General features: G+C 52.4%; 2 protein-coding genes across 8 annotated transcripts in view; one reads left to right on the top strand and one right to left on the bottom strand.

Annotated features, from left to right (window-relative positions):
• Positions 1-9271, bottom strand: part of LRRC8A (leucine rich repeat containing 8 VRAC subunit A) — a 31003-nt gene extending 21732 nt beyond the window's left edge. For 2 of the 6 annotated variants that reach the window (XR_008424364.1, XR_002072868.2), the window contains exons 1-2: positions 9142-9271; positions 5858-5964 (exon numbers count right to left, since the gene is read on the bottom strand). The gene's annotated coding sequence lies outside the window, so the exon portion shown is untranslated. Of the gene's footprint in view, positions 1-4518; positions 5586-5857; positions 5965-8449; positions 8915-9141 lie in introns of those variants that run through there. The other 4 variants (XR_002072867.2, XM_019420860.2, XM_019420861.2 and 1 more) reach the window with 4 other exon arrangements.
• Positions 9272-9396: 125 nt separating this feature from the next.
• Positions 9397-18481, top strand: part of KYAT1 (kynurenine aminotransferase 1) — a 34750-nt gene continuing 25665 nt past the window's right edge. The window contains exon 1 of one of the 2 annotated variants that reach the window (XM_019420866.2): positions 9397-9493. The gene's annotated coding sequence lies outside the window, so the exon portion shown is untranslated. The remainder of the gene's footprint in view (positions 9494-18481) is intronic. The other variant, XM_019420868.2, reaches the window with a different exon arrangement.

Here is an 18481-nt window from a genome sequence, read left to right as displayed (position 1 = left end):
TACCATACACTCACTCTTCTGTTATTTAAATTTGGTACTTTTCTGAGCAGGAAAAATACCTGGGAAGAAAACCAGAAGGCCGTCCTCACCGTGCGGTTTCTGACGACTGTAAAAGTTTACCAGAAGTACCTGCCGTGTACTGTGTTAGGAAAAGGTTGGTCCACCTCTGCCTGCCCCACCCAGGTGACCAACACTCCACGGGGTGCTGTCCTCACTGCTGGGAAGCAGCACCCCAGGTTGGGTCGGCTCAGACCCTGGGGACAAATGACTTTTCCTCTGAGCCTCAGTTTCCTCAACTGCAAAATGGGAATATTACCGTACCTGCCTCAGAGGCTTACTGTGACTGACTACTCAACATAATGCACCGTGTGGCACAGAGGAAGGTGTTACGCTTACCACGACCCACCTGTCACTGCAGAAAACCCTCCCGGAATTCAGTGGGGGAAGACACCCAGGTGAGGGCTGAGCCACAAGGAATGGCATCTCCAAGTACAAACCAGACCCCCCAGAGCCCTCCAGGACCTGCCCCCGTCTCACAGACCACACTCAAGGGCCTTGAGCTTCTGGAGCCCCACCCAGGCTCAGGACCCCAGGAAAGGACGGAGGTAGAGAGCTGGCGATTTACTCTCAGAACCACCCCTTAGGTATCAAACCGATGTCGTTGATTTCCTCCTGATGCTTCTTACAGAGGGGGAAGGGAGTAAGCAATGATGTGCTGCCCTCTCCATCCCGGAGGGTGACCACCCAAGCGTGTTCCTGCCCCCGCGTCGGCCTATGGAGACTTGGCTTTCACACTCAAGCCGTGGCAGGCCGGCCAGGCTGCGGGTAAACAGGGCACAGTGAGCCTTTTGTTAAAGCCCAAACAGAGATGCTGGGCAAGCTTCCCAGGCAAGAGGGGAGGCAGGAGGCTGGCGCCCCTCCTTGTACCACACTTGGAAAGGCTGTCTCTCCAACACTCTCCCAGGGAAGGGGGGAGGGTGCTTCCCAAGAGGCCTGAGGAAGACAGTGGGTCGATGGCCCTGTCCCGGAAGGGCTCTGGGCCTGTGAATCTGCTCCTCGGTCAGCACCCCTGGGCCTCCTCTGGTCCCAGAGCTGGCAGTGGGAGGAAAGGTCGCACCTCGCCATCTGGTGCACACAGCCCCCACCCACTCAAGAGAAGGGCATTGCCCTCCAGGCCCCCACACCCACTTGGGGTGAGTCAGCAGCGGGCCAGGGGCACTGCCTGGCTTGGCACTCAGCCTGTGGAGCAAGGCACACCCTCACTTCCCGGGAAAGGAAGATGGGAGACAGTCGAGGCGGGAGGGGGAGGGAACAAGTTTCACTTCCAACTGCTCTCATGTTTGGGCCGGGCCTCCCAAACAGGTCTGTCCTCATACAATCTCACAAGGCTGTGGCCTACCTTACAGGGTGAAGGGTGACAGGTGAGGGACACCCATCTGGGGCTCCTGGACTCACAGAGGCAACAGGCCAGGCTGGAGGCTCAAGCCACCCCCTCACCTCACCAGGCTGGCATCAGCGCTCCCGGCTACCGGCGGGGACCGCGTGCCAGCACTGAGCCCAGCACTTCCTGTGCCTCGGCTCCCAATCTCCACGAAAACCAGGAAGGTGGCTTTCCAATTCACCAGTGGGTGATCTTGGGAAAGTCCTCTTACCTCCCAGGGCTCTGGGTTTCCTCATCTGTAAAATGGCTCATGAGTTGTAGTGAGGACTGAACGAGGGAGTCCATGGAAAGCTTCTGGCCCGGTGCCTGCCACGTATTAAGACTCTGTAATGTTAGCTGCTGTTATTGTTATGGGAGGCGTCCTCATCAGTCCCTTTATGGGAGAGTGGTTAAGCGACCTGCCCAAGGCCACAGAGCTAGAAGATGGTGGGAAAGATCACCACCAGTCTGCCTTTCCATTATGCCAACCTGTGTCGAAGGCTAGTGGGGCTCCTGACCCTACCTGAGCACCTGGAACCCTGGAAATGCTTCCTAAGACAAGACCTCCTTTTCCCAAGGGGTACATGGAATCAAGGCTTCTGCAGGGAACCCGAGCAGAGCATACTCAGACGCCTCTGATGTCTCAGGTATAGCTTTAAGGAGACTCTAGAAAGGAGCCCTGCTCTGTCGGGTCTGGGCCCAGAAGCCAGATGCCAGATCAGGGTCCGTGGTGGCAAAGGGGCCTTGGAGGTGGGCCTCGATCTGCTATGAATACCAGCACCGCCTGCCTGGACAGGTTACAAAATAGGGGCAGGAGCACCTAAAGGAGGCTACAGACACATCTTCTGCTGAGATCCCAGGGGACTGGGACTGAGACCAAGGTAAGCTGCCTGTGGCCCAGCTCTCTGGGCTGGAGGGGGGTGCTGCCCCCAGAGATCCCAACACAGGGCACCAGGGGGGAGGTGTGAAGTGCAGGATCCCCGTGCACCCAGCTTCCTGCCGCCCCCCGCCCCCCACCGGAACATTTGTCAACGGCCGACTCCGGAGTTTGGTGCTGGCACCTCTGAGGGTGTCCAGGTGGCACGTGAGAGCTCTGGAATTTTACAGCCACTTTTACTCCGGTGGAAGGCTGCTCCAGGCAGGAGGCTATATTGCAGCAGCCTATTTAATTTTGAGGTTTTAGGCCCTCAAGAGACAGTTAAACATAGAACTTACTACGAGATGCAGCAGAAACGCATCGGGAGAGATAGCAGGGGATGTTTGCGGCTGGGAGTAAAAGCCGTTCTAGAAACCCCAGTCCCAACGCATCCTAGACAAGGGATGGTCAACCCCCCGACACGTTCTGGAAAGTCACTGGAATCCCCGCTGCTGAGGACAGCTCGGCCCTGCTTCTATACCAAGGGTGTCAGATGGACGCCTTTGCCAGAGGTGGGGACCAGGGCTGAAAGCATCGCCCTGCTCAGTGTCTCCTGGGATGGTCCACAGACCGGCCGCCTCACGACAGCCTGGGAGTGGCCTCAGAATGCAGATTCCTGGGCCCACCCCTGCCCAGGTGTGTGGCGATGGGTCCCCGGGGAAACAGCATTGTCAACAAGCCCCCCCACCCCTACCCCAGGGAAGCTCTAAAGTACCTCCAAGCCTGAGAACCTGGAGAAAAAGAAAAACGGAAGGTGGGGTGGAAAGAGCACAGGCTGCCAAAGCTAACAGCTCCGGGTTCGAGTCCCAGCTGTGGTCTCTGACCCTGTAAAAACGGTGGAGCCATCTCATAGAGGAGACCGTGGCGGGGAGCTGCCATATGTATGCAGTGACCCGACATACCACCCAGTGCTCCGACTGTGGCCACTGGGGACAACTGGGGGACAGGAAGGCCCTGCCGTTAGAACGAGGGAGAAGGCGGACAGCCCAATTCCTGGAGCCAAAGTGTCTCCAGAGAGAAGGAGAAGAGACTGCAGGGAAAGAACAGGAGGAGGAAACCCGGTGAGGAAGAGGGTCAGGTCAGGGAGCCTGAGAAGGCCACCAGGTCAGGGACACCTCGTTCCCAGCTCGACCCTGCCAGTCCACAAAACCAGGCTGCCAGGCCTGAAATCCCTCCTGCCCCAACAGAGCATCTTCAGACCCAGGTCCCAGGGCAGGCCCTCTGCCTTCTCCTCCCCTGCCCACCCTCAAGGTTAAAACCTGAAAGGAGAGGGGCATCTGGCTGGCTCAGTCGGTGGAGCATGTGACTCTTGATTTTGGGGGTTGTGAGTTCGAGCCCCGTGTTGGGTGTAGAGTTTACTTAAAAACAAAATCTTTAAAAAATTTTTTTAATGTTTATTTATTTTTGAGAGAGAGAGAGAGAGAGAGAGAGGGAGGCAGGGAGGGAGGGGCAGGGTATAAGCGGGGCAGGGGCACAGAGAGGGGGAGACACAGAATCTGAAGCAGGCTCCAGGCTCTGACCTGTCAGCACAGAGCCCCACACGGTGCTTGAACTCACGGACTGCGAGATCATGACCTGAGCCGAAAGTTGGATGCTTAACCGACTGAGCCACCCAGATGCCCCCAAAATAAAATCTTAAAAATAAGACAAAACAAAACAAAACAAAACCCAATAGGAGCATTCCAAAGGGACCAAGACTTTCCCCAGGAATTGCCAGGGTCAGTGAGTCAGGGCCAGACTCAGGCAACACAGCAATTCGTGCATGTCCCTTCCAACCCCCCCCCCTACCTGGCCCCTGCCCTAGGTAGACAGAGGAGGCCGAAACCTCTCAGGCCAGCCCAGGCCGTTCCCTCCAAGCTGTCCCTGGCACGGAGGAGGATTTCTGATCTCAGATAAGTAGGACCTGCTGCTTCCCACTCATCCCTGGCCAGAAGAACTTCGGCTCAGGCTTCCCCTTCCTCTCCAGGAGGTAGAGTTCCTCAAAACCAACAGGAAACTCCTACAGGGCAGGGCTGGGGTTTGCTGACCTCCTCTCAGTAAACAGGAGAGTCCACAAAATCACACACCAGGTATTTCCTACCCCCCTCGGTGCTGTTGTCAATGCGCTAACAGCTCAAAACCCCAGAAAGGTGAGGATGGGGGCAGTGGGGGTGTGCTGACGGGGACTCACACACAGATCCACCCCGTGCCTGGGAAAGAGGGCCTGCGGGAACCAGGAAATGAAGCAAGAGCAAGCTGTGAACCAGCCGCCCTAGCGAGACTTGACATGGGGAAAATAAGCAAACAGCAACACCACATGTGGAATGATGCCCTCCCCATTCACCTCTCCGGAGATGGGATCGCGGGAGACTTTCGCTTTCCGTGACACCAAAATCAAAATGTTATGAAAACATATAATGAACATGCAACTCTGCTGATAGTTAAAAAAAAAAAAAAAAAAAAATTACTGTTTCTTTTAAAATCCAGGCTGGGGAGGGCCAGGCCCTCCTTAACAAAAAGCTGAGGTGCCAGGTGGATGCAGCGAGGACTGGGGCACAGAACAAAGGACCCTGGCTCAGGATTCCAGGATCTGGTTCCAGCCCCACATCCCCGCCTGCCTTCCTGAACTCTTGGGCAACTTTCCCCACTTTGAGCTTTAGTTCCCACATTTATAAACGAGGGATGAAGGCCACTGCCTGAGTTTCCCCAAATGATCAGAGGAAATCATTGACAAGGGTGGGTTTTACAAATGATACAGCCATCTAGCCACGTACCCGCTAAGGTTATGAGACACGTCCTGGGACACACGCTGCTAAGTGCCTTCCCTATATCAACATATTTAAAGCAAGATGAGGTACTAAAATCATCACCTCTTTATGGCTAAGGGAACAGAGGCTCAGAGAGGTACAGCGGCTGGCCCACAGTCACTCACCAAACCCACATCCCAGACTATGAAGTCTGGGTCCCAACCAGCGCACTTTCCCACCTTTGGGAACTGTTTTCCAAAGCGTGGGCCAAGGAACCCCAGTCCCCAAAGACGTCCACGCGCTCAATTAACTGTGGCGACGCGCAACTTGCCGGCCCCCTCTCAGAGACTCATCGTGCTCCCTTCGATGCAGTCAAGGCTAAGAAGTCCCACAGCAAGGTCAAGTTGTTTCCCAGAGTCGTCCAACCACTGCGACCACAGGTACAGGCGTTCCACGGAACAACACCTTGGGAAATGTGGTCACAGGACGGTCCGGTTAACAAGTCAGACCGACCAGATCTGGGCTGGGGGAGACAAAAAACAGAGGTTCGCAAGGAAACCTAATGTTGGCGTTTGAAGTACAGCTAGCACATACTCCTCAGCTGGCCACGGAGTCGGGAGGAGGAAGAAGAATTCTCTCCTGCCACCTTTGCCCTAGATGCCCTGGACCCGTAGTAAGAATAGCAAAGGACCGCAGAGATGGAGATACTGCCCTTTGCCCCCTCGGCTGGGGCAGACACCTGACTGGAGGCTGGCCTGGCGGTGGAGGTGGGCGGGGGGGGGGCCCAGTCCTTACCCCTTGGACGGTTCTGCTATCTGCGTGCTGGCTGTCGGTGCTGAGGCTGGCCCACGTCTGTCTGGGCAGGGTCCTGGCATTCCTCTCGCTCCATGGAAGCTGCCTCCCTACGAGGAAGCAAGAGCTACTGTCAGCAGGGATGTGTGTGGCTATCAAGAGTTACCTGCTGTGCTGCCAACATTTTCTGAGTGCTTGCTCAGTGCCAGGCCCCGGACTGGGCTCTGGGGTGACAAGAGAGAACCATACAGCCTACTGGGAGACGCCAAGGCAACGATTACAGTCAGCTCTTGGGAGCCCAGGGCTCTGCTGGGGGTACCCGGAAGCTACGGGGACACAGAGGAAGCATGAGACCCAGAGCGGTGGGGTGAGAGAAGGCTCCCTGGGAAAGGTGTCGCCTGAGTTGACTTCTAAGGAAGAGCAGAGTTTGGAGAAAGAGTACAAGTTCGCCTGGAAGGGAGAGAACGCGACATCTAGACAACGCTGAGTGGTTCAGCCTGGCCAGATCTAGGACCGGAGGTGGGAAGTGACGGGACGTGAGTTCCCGTGGGGCGAGCTGAGTCCAGGCAAAGGCACAGCTTCAGCCCAGACACACGAGTTCGACGCATACACAAAACCCAGCCAGCACCTGTCAGGAAGCATTTAGTGAGTATCTAAACACGCGAGGCACTCCGCTCAAAACCATTCACAAGACTGGAAAAGACAAGTTAGCAGGGTGGGAACAGAAGTGTGACCAGACTACAGTAGGGGTAAGGGGGAGTATCCAGACCACTAGGAGTTGAGACTGTGGCCCCCCAGCCATCCGGAAAGGCCAAAGGATATGCAGGAGTTAGCAGGAAGGAGGGAGTGCAGGTGGGGAGTGCACGGGCAGACAAAGGGACTCAAATGGCTCTAAGAGGGACTGTGGAGCCTTTTAACCACTTATGCCAGTAAGCATTTAAAGACACCTACTCAGGGCTAGGCACCATGCTGGGAGGAAAGAAGCAGAAGACAGTCTCCAACCCAGAGGAGAGGTACAGAAATCAATAACCCAGCAAATCCACACAAGGGAGATGGCCACTAGTAGTAAGTAAAGCACCTAGAGCTATAAAGGCACGGAGGCCACTAAGCCAGACTCTAATCCCCCCCACCCTTCTCAAGGACAGGATACCCACTGAGGCTGGGCAGCCCAGTCACTTGCCCAGGGCACAGCCCGGACCAGAAGTCAGGCCTCAGGACTCCCTGTCACTGATTCTTCTAGTCTCACCTCTTCCAGGAAATACACACTGCACACTCCCAACATGTTCACCCTGAGCTAATGCCTCCTTCCTCTGTAATATTTCTATTATTACGCTGGCCATTGTATCAACGTTTTCCTGCCTGCCTCTCCTCCCAGACTGCAGCTCAGAGGAGGCCAGGGACCATGTTCTCTCGCATCATTTCTGGTCCAGGCCAGGCACTTACTAAGGAATAGCTGGCTGGCTGGCTGGCTGGCTGGCTGAATCAAGGGATAGAGAGATGGTGTACTGGGCTCTAGGGCCACCCGACTTCTCATGAGGTCTTAGACCATTAACCTGTGCTTCAGTGTCCCCATGTGAAAATGTGGAACCACCACCACTCTCAGGAGAGGCAGTCAGGAACCAGGCCAATCCCTTCCCTCCAGCTCCTACAGGTGAGGTCCAGGCCAAGCCAGATAGCAACCCAAGGCCCAGCCACTTCCCCACGTTCTGACCTACTGGGGCAGTCCTCAGGACCCTCTCCTGTCCAGAAAGGCCACTCAAAGTTTGCAGAGGAAACTGCTTCCTAGTGGGTGGGCCCAAGGGATGGAGCACAAAAGCATATGGTTGAGTTTGGGGGAGGAGGGAGATTGGGGGCAAGAGTCACAAACATTTCTTGGGCCCCTGCTCTGTGCCCTGGACGGCAGAGAGATATTAGACTCTACCCCAAAGCACCACTAAGACCGGGAAGACAGGGAGGCAGAGGCCCTTAATTCATGCCCCAGCATCTCTCCAGTCCTCCAGAACAAGTCATTGCCTTCCCTCGAGAGCCAGAGAAAGACTTGACCTTCACGAAGGCAATGCTCAGTGTGACTGAGCTATGGGCACTGCCCAGTCCCTCTGAACAAACTCCCACCCCCCCCCACCCCCTCCACAGGAAGTATCGCCAATAGCAGACCTCCTCCTCCTCCTGCCTCCAGTCGGTCTGACTGCTGGTCTCTCTGTTCAGAGGGGTTAAAGAAACTCCTAATGGAAAAGGTGGGAGAGACCCATGGAAGCCTTTCGGCTGCACCGAATCCCTCCTCCACAATCTAGGCCCAAATTCCCTTTCCCTCCCCAAGCTCTCTCCCTCCTCATCCTCACACCTCATTCTCAAAAGTCTTCCTGGAGTAGAACTGGAGAAGAAGCATCAGAGGAGTGTGATCAGCCCCACCCTTCCAGCCAAGTCCTGATCAGAAGGCTGTTGGACACCCCCCCCCCCCCAACCATCTCTCCTCCTTCCCAAAAAAGGCAGTAGTTGCATCAGCTGAGAACCGGCCGAATCTTGGTTCACTACAGTCCAGACCAAGGAGAAGAAGCAGTCAATAAAAGAAGCAGAATCATCATGAACCCCAACCACCTCGGCCATGCTCCTTCAGCCTGGTAACCAACTTTGCTGATCTCCAGCCTGGACCGCATCAGATCTGGTTCTCAGGCCCATATGGATGCACAGGACGTGGGCAGGGCCTGGGGTCTCGGACCCTGAACCATTCTTCCTAGGAACCCCTGTTCACACGGGGGGCCCAAGATCTTGGCCAGGGATCCTGCCCCCCAAGTCGGGGCACTATTCCCGCCTGATCAAAAGGAGGGAGGGGTCCCGGGGCCAGGAGCCCAGGAGAAGAGAACAGGGGAAACCTCTGAAAACGAAATGAAAGCTGCCAAGGAGAAAGCTCAGAGGTGGAACCTCTAGCAAGGGGGGAGTGTGTGCGTGTAGGGGTTAGGATCTGAGGGAAACCCAGGGGATGACAAGGGGACCTGGGGGAGCCCAGGCGGAAACTCCCGGTCTGTAGAGCACAGGGAGGCACTGGGGTGCCTGGGAGGGGGCTCGCGCGCCCCGGCACCGGGGAGAGGGTGGGGTCCCGGAGACCTGGAATACCCGGGAGCCTGGAGGTGGGCCAAATTGAGCCGCGGCGGGGGCCCCCAGGGAGCCAGCCCGGGCGGGCAGAGCCCAAGCTGCCCGGGGCGCCGGGGCCGGGCAGCTGGTTGGGGGCGGGTAGGAGTGGGTTTCTAAAGGTGACAGTTCGCGCCCCTTTCCCCGCCCCACCTACTCACCTTGTCCCGTCGGGTCCGGCTGCCCAGCAGGCAGCCCCGCGCCCCGGCCGCTCCGTCCCGCCGCCGGCCGCTGCGCCCCTCCGGCGCCTCCTTTTGTTTGTCCCTCACTGCACCACTCAACCTCCTCCGCCCCGGAAGTGACGTCACCGCCGGCTCGAGCGCGGCAGCTAGGGCGTCGCCATTTTTTTGACGGGAGTTCTCTCCGTGCCTTCACACCCTAGGCTCCCTACTGGCGCCATGTTGATTTGGGGCGGAAGTAGCGGAACCCGGGCTCGGCCCCCTTAAAGGGACAGGGACTGCTGTAACCTTCGGGGCTCGCCGGGGGACGAGCGGTGAAGCCGCCGAGGCCGGGGTGAGTATCCGGTGCCTGCGCGTTGCTGCTGCTCCGATGCCGGGTGCCGAGGCCGGACGACCTGTTAACCGGTTCCGAGATCGTTTGTGCCAGAAAACTCGCTGCGTTTGGTGCTGCTGGTACGGCGGAGTGGCTGCGCCGAAATCTTAACCCAACCTGGAGCTGCCCGCGGGGATAAATTGCACGCGCTAGACGCTGACCCGCACTTGGACGCTGGGAACCCGCCAGGCGGGTCCTCTGCACCCATATCCTTCACCCCCCATCCCCCGCGATAGTACCTGTGGGGAGCGTGGAGCCCCAGGTAACTCGGTCATTTATAGGCAGAGCCGGGACACAGCTCTATGGAGCCCGGGTCCTCGCAGTTCCCACACTGATGATAGTAACAGCAACCACATTAAGAAATAATCCATACAGTGGAATGCTGTGCAGCCACTAAAACGAAAAATGTTCAATATGCACTAACATCGAACGAGTTCCAAGATACCTTAGATTTTTAAAAAACAGGAAAGGGCAAAAGAACAGCGTAGATCGGCGCTACAGTTTGTGTAAAAGAACGTGTGTAAGGAGTGTGCGTGTCTGCGGGTGTGTGCAGCAGGCGTCTGGTAAGATGCACAAGAAGTTTTAACTGTGGTGGCCTCGGACAGAGCTGGAGTCCTGGGCAAGGGGGGAGAATTTACCAGCATGTGCACAGGTTAGTTATTTTTTGAGTAAGGTGATGTGTAAGATAATAACTGCTGGCATCCGTCAAGTGTGGAGCCAGTGCCTGGTTTCAGCCCTCCTGCTGGAAGGTCCGATTTTTCCCTTGTCGTGAGAGGAGGAAATAGGCTCAGAGATTAGGGACTTTAGTAATATCTCACGGCCAGCAAGAGGAGAAGCTGGAATTTGAGCCCTGGAGGGTTTTACCCTTAATGCCCATGGTCTCCAGGCCCCACTTCTTAGCGGGAAGCTTTTTTGTTATTAACCACACAACAGCCAGTGTGGAGTCTGGCACACCGTAAGTATCCAGTAACTGTTGATTGGCTGTTTACTGGCTGAGCAGGTAGAACAAGAATAGAACGAAGGAAGAGAAGAAACACTGGGGGCCAGAGCCCAGACTGGAGTCCAAGGCTTGCCCCCATCCATCTTGGGGGCTGTGAACCTGGCATATCCCTCCCTGAGCCTCCATGTCCCCATCTATAGAGCTAACAGTCATGACCACCACCCCTGCCACCGGTGCTCCCACCTGTCCTACCCTGTGCATTACACGCAGATCCGTCCCATTTTACAGATCAGTAAGTGAAGCATAGAGAAATTAAGGAAGTTGCCCAAAGAGGGTCCCCACAAGGCCTGACTCCCCCACTTCACTGAGAGAGGTTGCGGGGCTCCTGGGTCTCTCCCTCAGCCTCCAGGCACTAATGCTTTGGGAGACCCACGCTTCTGGTTGAGCTGCCAGAGACTGAGGATCTGGTGGGGAACAGGATACACGGTTCCTGTCCCTGGAGTCTAGTGAGGGTGACGGACAACCCAGCAGTTAACGTCCCTGATGAGCTCTGTGGTGGATGGAAGCTCAGGTCGTAGTTGTACAGTGGCAGGGGCATCTGGCTCCGTCCGTCCGGGTGGAGTCAGAGAGGGCGTCTCAAAGTAGGTAACTTTTAATCTGTGTCTGAAAGATGGGCAGGGTGTCCGGAAGGAGGAACGATGAGACTAGAGACCCAAGCAGAGCGGTGACCCACGTGATCCGAGACCGCACAGGTTGGAAATGTTCAGTCTGGCTTCTGCACGAATCACTCCTTGCTCCTGGAGATGCCTTCTCAGGACCACATCTGTGGCTTTTCCACCCTCCACTCCACACTTCACCTTTGGTGCAGCTCCAAACAGGAGGACGCCCTGATTTTATAATCCAGGTGGGGGCGACAAAGGAACACGGGAGAGTTCGTAGAAAGGAGGAAGTTCTTTACTGACACACCCACCTCCCACACAGACCCCACCCCCACCCCATCCCCCAAATTCCGCCGGCCTCCAGATTGGCGGCCAATTTGCTGTAGCAGAAACTGCCCTGGTGAGTAAAGGCGTCAGCACTGGGAGCTCCCGTCTTCCAGGCTGCTTAAGCCTGCTTGGTTTCTCAGGTTGAGTGCTGGCCATGACCCCTCCTCTTCCCCCCCTGGTTCTGTACAGTTCTGTAGCCAGCTGGGCAAAGTCACACCAGCTACGGTGGGAGAGGTACTCCTGCCCCAGCCGACGTGGGGCCACATCCCACTGCCAGACGGCACTGCCAGATCCTTGAAAGAACTACCAGATGGTCATTCTGCTTCCTCATTCCTGGACAGCAGTGTAAGCTCTGGATTTACAGCTGGGGTCCTTCTGTGATTTTCTAGGACTCTAGACTTTGGGTAAGTCATTTCCCTGCTCTGAGCCTTAGTTTCTCCATCGGTAAAAGTGGTAGGACTGTTTCTAATGTTCTTGCCAGGCATTAAATATATAAACATATGGGGCGCCTGGGTGGCTCAGTCGGTTGAGCGCCGACTTCAGCTCAGCTCAAGATCTCGCGGTCCGTGAGTTCGAGCCCCGCGTCGGGCCCCTGTGCTGACCGCTCAGAGCCCGGAGCCTGTTTCAGGTTCTGTGTCTCCCTCTCTCTGACCCTCCCCCGTTCATGCTCTGTCTCTCTCTGTCTCAAAAATAAATAAAAACGTTAAAAAAATTAAAAAAATATATATATAAACATAGAGGGGCACCTTGCTGGCTGAGTCGGTAGAGCATGGGAGTCTTAATCTCAGGATTGTGAGTCTGAGTCCCATGTTGGAGTACTCAAAAAAAAAAAAAAAAAAGACGACCCTTCCTTTATTAAAAAAAATAATTTTTTTAATTGAAAAAAATAAATGTATAAACATATATATTTTCTCCCATGTGGAAAAGTACCTCAAAGAGTGAGGTTTCGATTTTGGATCTGGGTCCTGTGCCAGGAGGAAGGAGTGGGCTACCTCCTGTGTGTCTTACTCAGGGTCTCCACCCACCAGCCCCCCTGGCCCAGAAACCTGCCTCTGGGCTTCAGAAGTCATTTCTCTCTCCTTTGCCGGTTCCAAAGTCTAGGGAAAACTATGTGTAAGTCAGTGTGCTTGTTAGATCTCTCCAGACAAGTTGTCACTTCCCTTGGGTCAGAACCGTTGACTTAACAAGTTTTCAGGAAACATGTGTCTTGTAGGGATTATCTGCTTTTAGATTTGAGAGAGAGAGAGAGAGAGAGAGAGAGAGAGAGAAAAAGGAAGAAAAGTCAAGATTCATTTTCTGGCATGAGACTTTGTTGCCCTGCTTGATTAACAAATTTTCATGGAAACCGTATTTGTTTCAGTGTCAACAGCTTCTTATTGACGGGTTCCTGTGGGCCAGGACCTGTCTTGAATGCTTTCTGTGAATGACTGCATTATGGCTATCCCCTTGTACAGACAAGGAAACTGAGCCTAGAGATCTGGCTTGTGGCATGGAATGAGCACGGTCCAGAGTGGAGCTTGGGACCACTCCATCCATGTCCAAGCTTTCATTTTCTGGGATTGTTCGTGGAACAGGCTGGTCTTGCCTGGGCACGGTACCCCTTCCCCAGGCCCCTTCTCCAGAGGCACCATCATTTCTGTTTTCTCAGTAACTGGGAGTATCCGACGTTTTGAGCCCAGAGGATGCTAAACTTCCTTCCAGACACCGGATAGATCTTCCCAGTAGAGAACTGACTCACCCCAAATACTAAGTGTGCCCCTTTTGAGAAACACTAAAACCAACTCTCTGTATTGCGTAGAATGGGCTTAGGTGATGTGGGCCCAAGCCAAAATCCCCTTGCTTGCCCTCGCAAGCTGCCATGTGGTATGGAAGCCCAAAGGACATGACTCCGGTCCCCAGGGGAGCCGACAGAGGTGGCAATACCCACCTCCTGAAAAGAGGGATGTTTGGGGCAAGACTTTGGACTTTGGAAGCCTGTGAACCCCAAGATTTGAATCCCAAAGTAGGCTCTCAGCTGAATGACCTTTGTTGTTCTCCTTTGAGGAAAAATAGGGATGACAGTGCCTTCCTACTAGGTTTTTCTCAAGATTACAGAAGTGCTGGGGCACCTGGGTGGCTCAGTCAGTTAAGTGTCCGACTTCGGCTCAGGTCATGATCTCACGATCTGTGAGTTCGAGCCCCGCATCAGGCTCTGTGCTGACAGCTCAGAGCCTGGAGCCTGCTTTGGATTCTGTGTCTCCCTCTCTCTCTGCCCCTCCCCCGCTCATGCTCTGTCTCTCTCCTCTCAAAAATAAATAAACATTAAAAAATAATAATAATTAAAAAAAAAAGATTACAGAAGTGCAGGGGTCAGATGTAGAGTAGGTGATCTCTGAGTTCAGAGGAAGGCCCAAGTGGACACGGAGGGAGAGACGAGGCCTGTCTCAGACTGGGGGGCATGCAGGGCAGGGCCACAGACGTCTATTCGAAAACAAATTAGGGGCACCTGGCTGGCTCAGTTGGTAGAGCATGCGACTCTTGATCTCAGGGTCATGAGTTCAAGCCTCACGTTGGGCATGGAGCCTACCCAAAATAAAAAGTTACAAACAAAAAAACAAAAGCAAACAATCTGTATGCTTGGAAGAGGAGAGAACATAGAACCTGCAGAGTCTGTCTGCATTCGGGCCAACTCCAAAGGCCAGCTACCGGGGCTTTGGATCCGGTATTAACGCGGGCTTCTTGGCAAGACTGATCCAATGGGACACGTGGCTGACATCAGCCACCAGAGACTTCGTCATTTCCCGAGGGGTCATTCACCTGCTGGCCAAGAGGTGGCCCAGGATCTGCCCAAGCTGGTAGAGTTCTGTGTTGGGGGAGGGCACTAACCACTGGCACCCAGCCCCTGGCCTGGCAGCAAGGAAGCCTGAGACCTTAGAGGCCGGGGGGGAGCGGCCCTGGAAGGCGTCCTAAAGGTCATCTGGTGCATTTCTGCTCCCCTCCAGGCGGGGCTGGCCTCCCCAGTGCTGCCATAGCGCCTGCCTTGCCTACAATGCTTACGGGACTAATAGTTGAGGACTGATGATAACAATGACGACATTTGTGGAGCACAGATTCTCTGCGGGTACCGCGCTAAGCGATTTTCTTGTGTCCTCTCACTGGCTTCTCGCTACAACTCCGTGAGGCAGGTGCTACCGTCGTTCCTACACAGAAATGATTCTTAGAAAAAAAGAAGTGTGTGGGGAGGTACCCCTGAGCGGCTCAGTCAGTTAAGCCTCCGACTCTTGATCTCGGCTCAGGTCATGATCCCACGGCTCGTGAGTTTGAACCCTGCGTGGGGGCTCCGCGCGTGGACAGTGCAGAGCCTGCTTGGGATTCTCTCTCTCCCCCTCTCTCCGCCCCTCCCTTGCTGTCTCTCAAAATAAATAAACTTTAAAAGCAAAAAAGACACGCTTCTCAGAAAGGTTTAATACTTTGCAGAAAGTCACACGGCTAGTAAATGGCTTCAGTCCAAGGTCTGTCTGATTCCAGAGCTGTACAGCCTTGTTAAAAAAAAAAAAAAAGTATACAAGTTTATAAGACCCCAAACCCAGTCCCAGAGAAAGCCACTATCAATAATTTAGTGGTGTCCCTGGAAACAGCCTTCTGCACAAATACATACATGATCAAGCTGTCCTTGCTTTACACGGCAGAACGAGTTTCAGACGCCGCGGTTCCGTGAAGTAACGCCAGGGTCTCAACAACACGATGCAGATTTCGGTTGCCATGTTCTATTAACTATGAGCAGTTGCATGAAGTACAGACCTTCCTACCCCTCGGTCCACACGTGACTGCGGCAACATCGGGTGTGCTTGGTGGTCGGTGACTAATCACATTGCTTCTTCCAAAGCCTGACCCTGATTGGTCACGGTGCACGGTATTCAGTTCACACACCGACCCCAAAGCTCGGGGTCGTGTTGACCTCTGTCTCCCAGTGATAAACCCAGACGACAGGCTACAAAACCGGATAATCAGATGAAGGAACTGGCCAACAAAGACGAACAGTGCGGCAAAGAAATGCAGAGTGTAAATGGGGCGATAAAAGAAATAGCCCGTTGTGGGGATGTTGACACAGCAGCTCGTTGCTGTTCCAGAAACTCCAGATGTGCAACCAGAGACACTTAGTGAAGGCAAATTGATCGACATAGGTGACGCATGTGGCTCTGATGAAGGATGAAGGTGTCCCAGAGGAAGTGATGCCGGCACATTAAAGGAACTCCCAGATATACTTCATGACATTGAAGTACAAGGGATAAAATTGAAGTTGATCTAAACTCAGAAAGGAGTGTGTTCACTCATCAATGCTGAGAAAAGATTCTTGTTCCGTATCCTAAGTTACACAACTAGAAAGCAAGCATTGTTCAAACTACTCTCAGTAATTCCCTGCCCCCCCAGACTTACTGAGTTATAATTGACAAATAAAACTGTAATACATTTGAGGGACCTGGGTGGCTCAGTCGGTACAGTGTCCGACTCTTGATTTCAGCTCAGGTCCCAGGGTCATGGGATCGAGCCCCAAGTCAGGCTCTGTGTGGAGTGTGGAGCCTGCCTGGGATTCTCTCTCTCTCTCTCTCTCTCTCTCTCTCTCTCAAAAATTAAAATTAAAAAATTATTAAGTTTGTGATACATTTAAATTATACATGATGATTTGATACATGTATATATTGTGAAGTTATTCCCACAATCAAGTTAATTAATACATCCATTACTTTACATAGCTATCTTTCTTTTTTTCTCCCCCCCGCCCCTGCCTTGGTGAGAAGTCTTAAGATCTACTCTCCTAGCAAATTTAAATTGTACAATACAGCGGTGCCGGGGGCACCTGAGTGGCTCAGTCGGTTGAGCGACCGACTTTGGCTCAGGTCATGATCTCACGGTCTGTGGGTTCAAGCCCTGCATCGGGCTCTGCGCTGACAGCATTGATCCTGCTTGGGATTCTCTCTATCCCTCTCTCTCTGCCCCTCTTGCTCTCTCTCGCTCGCTCTTAAAAATAAATAAATAGACTTTAAAAAATTAGGCAATATAGGATTATCAACTCTAGTCACCATTTATATATTAGGTCCGCAGAACTCATTCATCTTTTAGCAAAGATTATACCCTTTCATCAGCCTCTCCCCACGCCCCTTACCCTTAAGGGGTTGCTCCCCTTAGCCCAGCAGCCACCATTCTACTCTGTTTCCAGCAGTTCAACTTTTTCCCACCCAGATTCTGCACATAAATGACCCCACACAGTGTCTGCCTTTGGCTTATTTTACCCGGCATCACACCTGCCAGATTCATTCGTGTTGTAGCAAATGGCAGACCTTCCTTCTTTTTTAAGGCTGGATAACATTCCGTTATATACAGAAACCACATTTTCTTTCTCTTTTTTTCCAGTTCACATCAGATTTACTGTTTCATAATAATAGCATGCTTGAGGATAATCACGTCACTAAAACATTACAGGACATCAAATGACAAGCTTCTGGAACTCCATTTTTAGATATTCCTTTGTTAGCATTCTGTGAAAGATTTTGAATGCGTTTGCTTTCAATTCTTTCCTTGCATTTAGACTAGGACAGTGAATTACACTCATTTGAACCAGTAGTCTACATCTCCTCACTTGTGGGTTTGCATGTGTGTGTGTTTTGGGTTTTTGACAATGATGTAGTGTGGTGCTTTAGTTTTATTACAAGATATTTAGGAATCACATTTGAAAACAATGAAAGTAATCTGTGTCCTTCCTTTATGTGTGTGTGTTTTCTAACAAGCAAACACATGACCAACCTTAGTAATTCCGTTTCTCACTGCTCTCTACCGTTTCTCTGCCCAAAGTTCTTGCTGTTCCTTGTACAAACTGAATAATTTCCTGGCCACATGTCTTTGCTTTGGCCGTTTCTTTTCCTTGGAATCTCCCCCTTAACCATCGTCAAATCTTACTCATGTTAAACACCCACATATAAAACAAATGAATTCTTTCTTCATTGTAGTTGGGGTAATTATGCTGTCCTCCAGGACTCCCTTTGTATTCTTTTTTCTCAGGTACCTCATGCTTTCTGCCTGTGATACTGTGGACTCTCTGAGCAAATGACTTGTCATGTTGAGATTATGTTTGAATACGAATAGTGTTTATAATAATGGTATACCTTATTTTTTTATGTTTTCCTATCTTTAAAAAAATTTTTTTTTAATTTTATTTTTTTACTTTACATCCAAATTAGCATATAGCGCAACAATGATTTCAGCAATAGATTCCTTAATGCCCCTTACCCATTTAGCCCATCCCCCCTCCCACAACCCCTCCAATAACCCTCTGTTTGTTCTCCATACTTATGAGTCTCTTATGCTTTGTCCGCCTCCCTGTTTTTATATTATTTTTGTTTCCCTTCCCTTATGTTCATCTGTTTTATCTCTTAAAGTCCTCATATGAGTGAAGTCATATGATATTTGTCTTTCTCTTACTAATTTCACTTAGCATAATACCTCCAGTGCCATCCACATAGTTGCAAAAGGCAAGATTTCATTCTTTTTGATTGCTGAGTAATGCTCCATTGTCTATATAGACCACATCTTCTTTATGCATTCATCCATCGATGGACATTTGGGCTCTTTCCATCCTTTGGCTATTGTCGAGAGTGCTGCTATAAACATGGGGGTGCATGTGTCCCTTCGAAACAGCACACCTGTATCCCTTGGATAAATGCCTAGTAATGCCATTGCTGGGTCGTAGGGTAGTTCTATTTTTAGTTTTTTTGAGGAACCTCCATACTGTTTTCCAGAGTGGCTGCACCAGCTTGCATTCCCACATAAACCACATTTTCTTTATCCATCCATCCATCAGTGAACACATAGGATGTTTCCATATCTTGGCTATTGTGAATAATGTAATGAACATGGGAGTATGGGTATCTCTTCGAGAGAGTGATTCTGTTTCCTTTGGAGAGCCACCCTGAAGATTATCCTTGATACATTTTTTAAAAAAATTTTTTAATGTTTACTTTTGAAAGAGAGAGACAGAGACAGAGTGTG

This window comes from Panthera pardus, unplaced genomic scaffold (genome assembly GCF_024362965.1).
Source record: "Panthera pardus isolate Hobbes unplaced genomic scaffold, ASM2436296v1 HiC_scaffold_20, whole genome shotgun sequence".
Taxonomy (NCBI): domain Eukaryota; kingdom Metazoa; phylum Chordata; class Mammalia; order Carnivora; family Felidae; genus Panthera; species Panthera pardus.
The sequence above is the reverse complement of the archived record's forward strand: the minus strand, read 5'-3'. Positions and strand labels throughout refer to the sequence as shown.